Source organism: Gossypium hirsutum, chromosome D04, assembly GCF_007990345.1.
Source record: "Gossypium hirsutum isolate 1008001.06 chromosome D04, Gossypium_hirsutum_v2.1, whole genome shotgun sequence".
NCBI classification, from domain to species: domain Eukaryota; kingdom Viridiplantae; phylum Streptophyta; class Magnoliopsida; order Malvales; family Malvaceae; genus Gossypium; species Gossypium hirsutum.
Genome location: NC_053440.1, coordinates 19,171,174 through 19,180,677, shown reverse-complemented (window position 1 = coordinate 19,180,677; position 9,504 = coordinate 19,171,174).

Genomic DNA, 9,504 nt, shown 5'->3' with positions numbered 1-9,504 from the left:
TGAGAGAATATACTCGGTATGAAGAAGCAACTAAGTGAAGAATTTGAGATGAAAGATTTGGGACCAGTAAAGAAGATACTCGGTTTGGAGATTCTCAGAGACAGAAAAGCAAGTAAATTGTACCTAAGTCATAAGGGGTATATTAAGAAATTTCTTTGCAGGTTCAATATGCAGAGTGCTAATGTAATAGCCCGAATTTGGGCCTAGTCAAAATAGTGGTTTCGGGACCACAAATGTAATATTTTGAAAATTTCTACAGTAAGATATTATCCTTGGTATAGTAAAATAAGGAAATAAAGTAACAAAAAGGGAAATTTTGAGTTATGCCAACATTGAGAAGTATATTATGACAAATTAATGCAAGGAAGGATTAAATCGCAAAAGTGAGAAAATTATTATGGCCCAAGAGTAAATACTCAAAATTTGAGGGGTTAAAGTGTAAATATGAAAAAGTTGAAGGACCAAAGGTGTAAATATTTTAAGGGTGGAATGATCTAGAAACTAAGGAAAATGGATGAATTAGGACCAAATTGAATAAGATAAGAATTATGAGGGACTAAATCATAATTTTACCAAATTAAGTGTGACAAAATGATGGAATTTTAAAAGATTATGAAGGGCAAAATGGTCAATTAGAAGAGAGAGAAATCTAGAAGGCAATGATGATGTTGGTGATATTTTAGATTAATTAATTAAATAAATATTAGTTTATTAATATTTTAATATGATTTTCAAATGATATTTTATTAATTTATTATTATTCTATTTAGTATATATATGAAAGAAAAGATGAGGAATTATCATCTTCTTCCCCATGCAACCAACAGATGAAGAGGAAAGAAAGAAAGAAACTTTCTTTTCTTTACAATTTGGTCCTTTTATAAAAAATTCACCATTTCACTTAGAAATCAAAGAATTTCCATATCCATTACGAGAGAAAGATAACAAGGAGACTATGGGGAGCTAGAATATCAAGTTAGATTCAAGAAATAGAAGTTGGAGGAGAGAGAAAACCAAGTTAAAGATTGAAATCAATTGAGCAAGGTAAGAACATCAAGATTTCAATACATTTTTGAGTTTGATATTATTGAAAAGGTATGAAATGTAGAGTTTTATTATATAAGGTTTTATGTTCTTGGTATGTTAGTGAAGAGAAAATAAGAGAAAGTGATGAGAAATAGTGTAGAGAAAGAAAATAAGAGTGTTATAAACTTAGTAATCAATATTTTGCACTAAAACAGTTTGGACAGCAGCAGTAGGTTGACTTTGAAAAATCACCAAAAATTGTGGGAATTGAATTAGAAGATGAATAAAATATGAAATTAAATCTTATTGAGTCTAGTTTCTCATAAAATAAACTGTGTAAGAAATAGAGTTGTAAATCATGAGATATAATAAATTTTGTGAGACAATGTCAGAATGATTTCGGGTTCCCCTGTTCTGACTTTGGAAAATCATCAAAAATTGAATAAAAATAATTATGAGTTATAATTTATATGATTAGAATACTTAATTAATATATTTTCAAATGAAATAAACGTAAACATCATCCAAATTCTGTACAATTAGGTAATTCATTTTTAGTGAAGAGTGGTCGGAACTGTCAGACAGCAAAATAGGGGAAATTTTAAAGAATAAACTGTACTATTTGGCTGAACCAAAAATTCTGAAAATTTTATGAAAAGAAGATATTTGAGTCTAGTTTCAGGGAAAATTAACGGATCTTAATTTGGATTTCTGTAGCTCAAGATATAAATGACTTAGTGACTATGACTCAAATGGACAGCTTTGAATAAATTTACAAGAAACTAGTGAAATTATAGATAATGTTACTTATAAGCATGTTATGTAAATTAAGGATCTGGAATGGAGAGGAGGAGGAGGAAAATAAATTTATGAATATTATGCTAGCATGGATTTGCATTTCAAATGGTTAATTTTTATGATTTGGGCTCGAGGACTAAATTGAATAAAAGTAAAACTTTAGGGGCAATTTTGGAAAAATGTCAAAAATGACCAAATTGCATGAAATGAATTGTTTTATCATTTAAATTACTAAATTGAATGAAATATAAATTTAGATCAAGTATGGGTGCAAATTCGAGAAAAAAATAGAAATTTTTCAAAATGTCCCTAAATTTTGGTATTTCTGCAATTTAGCCTGGTGAGTTCGTATGAACTATATTTTGTATAATTTTAATTGAATTGAATGCTATTTGGAAATGAATATTATATATGTGTGTGTTTGAAATTGAATTATTATTGGATGTTTTGAAATGATTATCGGAAGCTCGATTGGGTTGGAAGCTTGTTAGAGATATATCACATTATCCATTGGTTCTATCGGAAATTTTGGATGATTTGATTCTGGTTATTGTATAAGTTAAATTGGTTAATGTCATCTCATAAATGTTTTGATTTTGATTGGTTATAAATATGAATGTTTGATAAAATGAAATGTCTGAAAATTAATTTGTAAACTCCGGTAATGCTCTATAACCCTATTCTGGGGAAGGATACGGGTTAGGGGTGTTACATTTAGTGGTATCAGAGCTACGGTTTAGTCGATTCTCGGACCAAACTTAGCATATGTGAATCTTGGAAATACATGTCATCATATAACCTGTGATAGTGTGATATCTCTTAACCATGATGAGATTTGTTTTACTTAAAGATATAGAAGACATAAATGCACAAATTATTGGAAAGGTTTGTATGTGAATAATGCATTGTTTTAAATTTTATTTAATATATTATTGAGATATGATTGAATATGGAATAAATATTCGGCAAGATCCTAAAAATATGGTTAAGTTGGGAAAGGTGGTAAAATGTTGAAAATATGGGTTCTGGTTGAACACTCGGAATAAGCCGGAGTACATTGAATATAAAGGGGATTGCTAAGTGCCGATTCCCCCAAAGGGTTGCTAAGTGCTGATTCCACCGTATTTTAAATGTGAAGGGGGTTGCTAAGTGCTGATTCCCTAATTCATCGGTGGTTGCTAATTGTTGATTCCACCGTATTTTAAATGTGAAGGGGGTTGCTAAGTGCTGATTCCCCCAATGGGGTTGCTAAGTGCTAATTCCCCAATTCATTGGTAGTTGCTAAGTGCTGATTCCACTGTATTTTAAATGTGAAGGGGGTTGCTAAGTGCTGATTCCCCGATTCATTGGTGGTTGCTAAGTGCTGATTCCACCGTATTTTAAATGTGAAGGGGGTTGCTAAGTGCTGATTCCCCCGAGGGGTTGCTAAGTGCTGATTCCCTGAATCATTGGTGGTTGTTGAGTGCTAATTCCACCATATCTTTGAATGTGAAAGGGGTTGCTAAGTGCTGATTCCCCGAATCACTGGTGGTTGCTAAATACTGAATCCACCGATAACGGATAACATTCCGAGTGTTCAACGAGGAAATTGGAAAGGTGAATATATATATGGTGGACAAGATTATGTGAGAAATATTTGAGTTTGATACTTTGTCAACCCATGTGTAAGATGGGAGGAAATATCAAAACTACAAAAGAGCAAATTTAAATACAAAACTGTTTTGAACAACAACAATGAGATAACTTTGAAAATTCACCATAAATGGTGGAAAATGAGTTAAATGATGAATAATATATGAAATTAAATATGAATGAGTCTATTTTTATATGAAAGAAATAGAGCAAGCAAAAGAGTTGTATATTTGGGGATATTTAAATTTTATTGAGATATGGTTGGATTGATTTCGAAATCCCCTGTTCCAACTTTGGAAAATCATCAAAAATTGTACAAAAATAATTATAGCTGGAGGCTTACATTCTTGAATTAATTAATGAGTCTATTTTTAAGAGGAATAAACGAGAACATTTTTTGAAATATTTACAGAGAGTTAAGTAAATTTTAGTAAGGAGAGGTCGGAACTGTAGGGCAGTGAAATAGGGGAATCTTTAGAGAATAAACTGTACAAATTGGCTCAACTAAAAATACTGAAAATTTTATGGTGGAGAGGTATATGAGTCTAGTTTTGAGGAAAATTTACATAATTCAATTTGGAGCCATACAATTCAAGATAAATGACCATGACGCAGAAAATCAGATTGGTGGAAATTGAATTGGAAGGTTAAATTGTGTAGAACGCAAGAATGAGTACTTTCGTTCAGTGATATGTGATGAATTGACAGAAAAGACCATGGCTTGATCATGGCAATATGTGAACATGTGATTATGTGATTCCGTATAAGACCATAGTTGGGCTATGGCATCGGTAAGTGATATGTGATTCCGTGTAAGACCATAGCTGGGCTATGGCATCGGTATGTGATTTGTGATTACCTGTAAGACCATAGTTGGGTTATGGTATCGGTATGTGATTTGTGATTACGTGTAAGACCATAGTTGGACTATGGCATTGAGAAAACGAAGTACTCAATTCCGTAAGACGTTCTCTAATTTGACAAATGTCGATAAGTAAAATAGAAGCCAAGTATTGGAATTTAATTAGATATCAATATTGAGCTCGAGTAAGTAAATCTGTTGTGTGAAATTGTGAGTGACATAAAACATTTGTAATAAATAGATGTGTTAATTTGCTTGGAATGAACTATGTGGTTATGATGGTATTACATTGATGATGAAAGCTAAGTCATAAATATATGTATTTATGAGAGTAAGTTAGAGGTTTTACGACCTCACCATCACCCCCTTATCAGTATTGCTTTATGACGAAATTTTTATGAGAATCATGTTGAATAAGCTCATAAATGTGAACTAAAAAAGAAGTTAAATTTGATGAGACAAAATATTAAGGTGTGATACCTAAAGAATGTATGTATTAACTGGAAGCTCTTTTGAATTGATTTTTGTTAGTGAATGGAATAATGTGAGGTTCGTGATAACAAAATTTGTTAGAGAAATGATAATTAAGTGGTAAAGATGCCTGTGTGTGACGGTTACAATTAAAATGAACACGATAATCTTTTCTAGATATTTTATATTTTTTTTATCCTCAGAGATATGTGTATAATTTTTCAGTTTCTAATGGAGTTCTTATGTTATGAGAATGTTAGCTAATTATGATGTCAGACGAAAGCCCTATTGGATTGGCCGGTTTGTGATCGGTTATTTTTCTATTTTGTATGCATATTTAAAAAGTGAATTGTTTTGCTACGATGAAATTCCAGAGCTAAAATGTGGTGATTCTGGTGATTTGCATGCTAAAAGAATTTTGAAAGATTGTGTGTGTGAGCTGCATTTTCAGCATGAACAAAACAGAGTACTTTGATATGTTAATATTTGATAGCTAAAATCAACTCAATTGTTTTCTTGGAGTGAACTGATTTATCGAGATATGATTTGAGTTGTATGTATTTAAGCATGCGTATTCACGAGTATGAAGACGGATAGTCGAAATGAAAAATCTATATTTCAGAAAGTATGATATAGTGATATATTTATTGGAAAGAGATATACGAGATTAAATCGATTAGTGATTCTGAAATGTTAGTGAAAGTGTTTCATGAGAGCTGGGAGTAACTACTCTTGGAAAGATTTTCGGGGACGAAAATCCCTAAAGGGGGGAGAGTTATAATAGCCCGAATTTGGGCCTAGTCGAAATAGTGGTTTCGGGACCACAAATGTAATATATTGAAAATTTCTACAGTAAGATATTATCCTTGGTATAGTAAAATAAGGAAGTAAAGTAACAAAATGGGAAATTTTGAGTTATGCCAACATTGAGAAGTATATTATGACATATTAATGCAAGGAAGGATTAAATCGCAAAAGTGAGAAAATTATTATTGCCCAAGAGTAAATACTCAAAATTTGAGGGGTTAAAGTGTAAATATGAAAAGTTGAAGGACCAAAGGTGTAAATATTTTAAGGGTGGAATGATCTAGAAACTAAGGAAAATGGATGAATTAGGACCAAATTGAATAAGATAAGAATTATGAGGGACTAAATCATAATTTTACCAAATTAAGTGTGACAAAATGATGGAATTTTAAAAGATTATGAAGGGCAAAATGGTCAATTAGAAGAGAGAGAAATCTAGAAGGCAATGATGATGTTGGTGATATTTTAGATTAATTAATTAAATAAATATTAGTTTATTAATATTTTAATATGATTTCAAATGATATTTTATTAATTTATTATTATTCTATTAGTATATATATGAAAGAAAGATGAGGAATTATCATCTTCTTCCCCATGCAACCACAGATGAAGAGGAAAGAAAGAAAGAAACTTTCTTTTCTTTACAATTTGGTCCTTTTATAAAAATTCACCATTTTCACTTAGAAATCAAAAGAATTTCCATATCCATTACGAGAGAAAGATAACAAGGAGACTATGGGAGCTAGAATATCAAGTTAGATTCAAGAAATAGAAGTTGGAGGAGAGAGAAAACCAAGTTAAAGATTGAAATCAATTGAGCAAGGTAAGAACATCAAGATTTCAATACATTTTTGAGTTTGATATTATTGAAAAGGTATGAAATGTAGAGTTTTATTATATAAGGTTTTATGTTCTTGGTATGTTAGTGAAGAGAAAGTAAGAGAAAGTGATGAGAAATAGTGTAGAGAAAGAAAATAAGAGTGTTATAAACTTAGTAATCAATATTTTGCACTAAAACAGTTTGGACAGCAGCAGTAGGTTGACTTTGAAAAATCACCAAAAATTGTGGGAATTGAATTAGAAGATGAATAAAATATGAAATTAAATCTTATTGAGTCTAGTTTCTCATAAAATAAACTGTGTAAGAAATAGAATTGTAAATCATGAGATATAATAAATTTTGTGAGAAAATGTCAGAATGATTTCGGGTTCCCCTATTCTGACTTTGGAAAATCATCAAAAATTGAATAAAAATAATTATGAGTTGTAATTTATATGATTAGAATCCTTAATTAATATATTTTCAAATTAAATAATTGGAAACATCATCCAAATTCTGTACAATTAGATAATTTATTTTTAGTGAAGAGTGGTCGGAACTGTCAGACAGCAAAATAGGGGAAATTTTAAAGAATAAACTGTACTATTTGGCTGAACCAAAAATTCTGAAAATTTTATGACAAGAAGATATTTGAGTCTAGTTTCAGGGAAAATTAACGGATCTTAATTTTTATTTCTGTAGCTCAAGATATAAATGATTTAGTGACTATGACTCAAATGGAGAGCTTTGAATAAATTTACAAGAAACTAGTGAAATTATAGATAATGTTACTTATAAGCATGTTATGTAAATTAAGGATGTGGAATGGAGAGGAGGAGGAGGAAAATAAATTTATGAATATTATGCTAGCATGGATTTGCATTTCAAATGGTTAATTTGTATGATTTGGGCTCAAGGACTAAATTGAATAAAAGTAAAACTTTAGGGGCAATTTTGGAAAAATGTCAAAAATGACCAAATTGCATGAAATGAATTGTTTTATCATTTAAATTACTAAATTGAATGAAATATTAATTTAGATCAAGATTGGGTGGAAATTCGAGAAAAAAATAGAAATTTTTCAAAATGTCCCTAAATTTTGGTATTTCTGCAATTTAGCCTAGTGAGTTTGTATGAACTACATTTTGTATAATTTTAATTGAATTGAATGCTATTTGGAAATGAATATTATATATGTGTGTGTTTGGAATTGAATTATTATTGGATGTTTTGAAATGATCATCGGAAGCTCGATTGGGTTGGAAGCTTGTTAGAGATATATCACATTATCCATTGGTTCTATCGGAAATTTTGGATGATTTGATTCTGGTTATTGTATAAGTTAAATTGGTTAATGTCAGCTCATAAATGTTTTGATTTTGATTGGTTATAAATATGAATGTTTGATGAAATGAAATGTCTGAAAATTAATTTGTAAACTCCGGAAATGCTCTATAACCCTATTCTGGGGAAGGATACGGGTTAGGGGTGTTACATTTAGTGGTATCAGAGCTACGGTTTAGTCGATTCTCGGACCAAACTTAGCATATGTGAAGCTTGGAAATACATGTCATCATATAACATGTGATAGTGTGATATCTCTTGACGATGATAAGATTTGTTTTACTTAAAGATAGAGAAGACATAAATGCACAAATTATTGGAAAGGTTTGTATGTGAATAATGCATTGTTTTAAATTTTATTTAATATATTGTTGAGATATGATTGAATATGGAATAAATATTCGGGAAGATCCTAAAAATATGGTTAAGTTGGGAAAGGTGGTAAAATGTTGAAAATATGGGTTCCGGTTGAACACTAGGAATAAACCGGAGTACATTGAATATAAAGGGGAGTGCTAAGTGCCGATTCCCCCAAGGGGTTGCTAAGTGTTGATTCCCCAATTCATCGGTGGTTGCTAAGTGCTGATTCCACCGTATTTTAAATGTGAAGGGGGTTGCTAAGTGCTGATTCCCCCAAGGGGTTGCTAAGTGCTGATTCCCTAATTCATCGGTGGTTTCTAAGTGTTGATTCCACCGTATTTTAAATGTGAAGGGGGTTGCTAAGTGCTGATTCCCCCAATGGGGTTGCTACGTGCTGATTCCCCAATTCATTGGTGGTTGCTAAGTGCTGATTCCACTGTATTTTAAATGTGAAGGGGTTGCTAAGTGCTGATTCCCCCAAGGAGTTGCTGAGTGCTGATTCCCCGATTCATTGGTGGTTGCTAAGTGCTGATTCCACCATATTTTAAATGTGAAGGGGGTTGCTAAGTGCTGATTCCCCCGAGGGGTTGCTAAGTGCTGATTCCCTGAATCATTGGTGGTTGTTGAGTGCTAATTCCACCATATCTTTGAATGTGAAAGGGGTTGCTAAGTGCTGATTCCCCGAATCACTGGTGGTTGCTAAGTGCTGAATCCACCGATAACGGATAACATTCCGAGTGTTCAACGAGGAAATTGGAAAGGTGAATATATATATATGGTGGACAAGATTATGTGAGAAATATTTGAGTTTGATACTTTGTCAACCCATGTGTAAGAGAGGAAATATCAAAACTACAAAAGAGCAAATTTAAATACAAAACTGTTTTGAACAACAACAGTGAGATAACTTTGAAAATTCACCATAAATGGTGGAAAATGAGTTAAATGATGAATAATATATGAAATTAAATATGAATGAGTCTATTTTTATATGAAAGAAATAGAGCAAGCAAAAGAGTTGTATATTTGGGGATATTTAAATTTTATTGAGATATGGTTGGATTGATTTCGAAATCCCCTGTTCCAACTTTGGAAAATCATAAAAAATTGTACAAAAATAATTATGGCTGGAGGCTTACATTCTTGAATTACTTAATGAGCCTATTTTTAAGAGGAATAGACGAGAACATTTTTTGAAATATTTACAGAGAGTTAAGTAAATTTTAGTAAGGAGAGGTCGGAACTGTAGGGCAGTGAAATAGGGGAATCTTTAGAGAATAAACTGTACAAATTGGCTCAACTAAAAATACTGAAAATTTTATGGTGGAGAGGTATATGAGTCTAGTTTTGAGGAAAATTTACGTAATTCAATTTGGAGCCA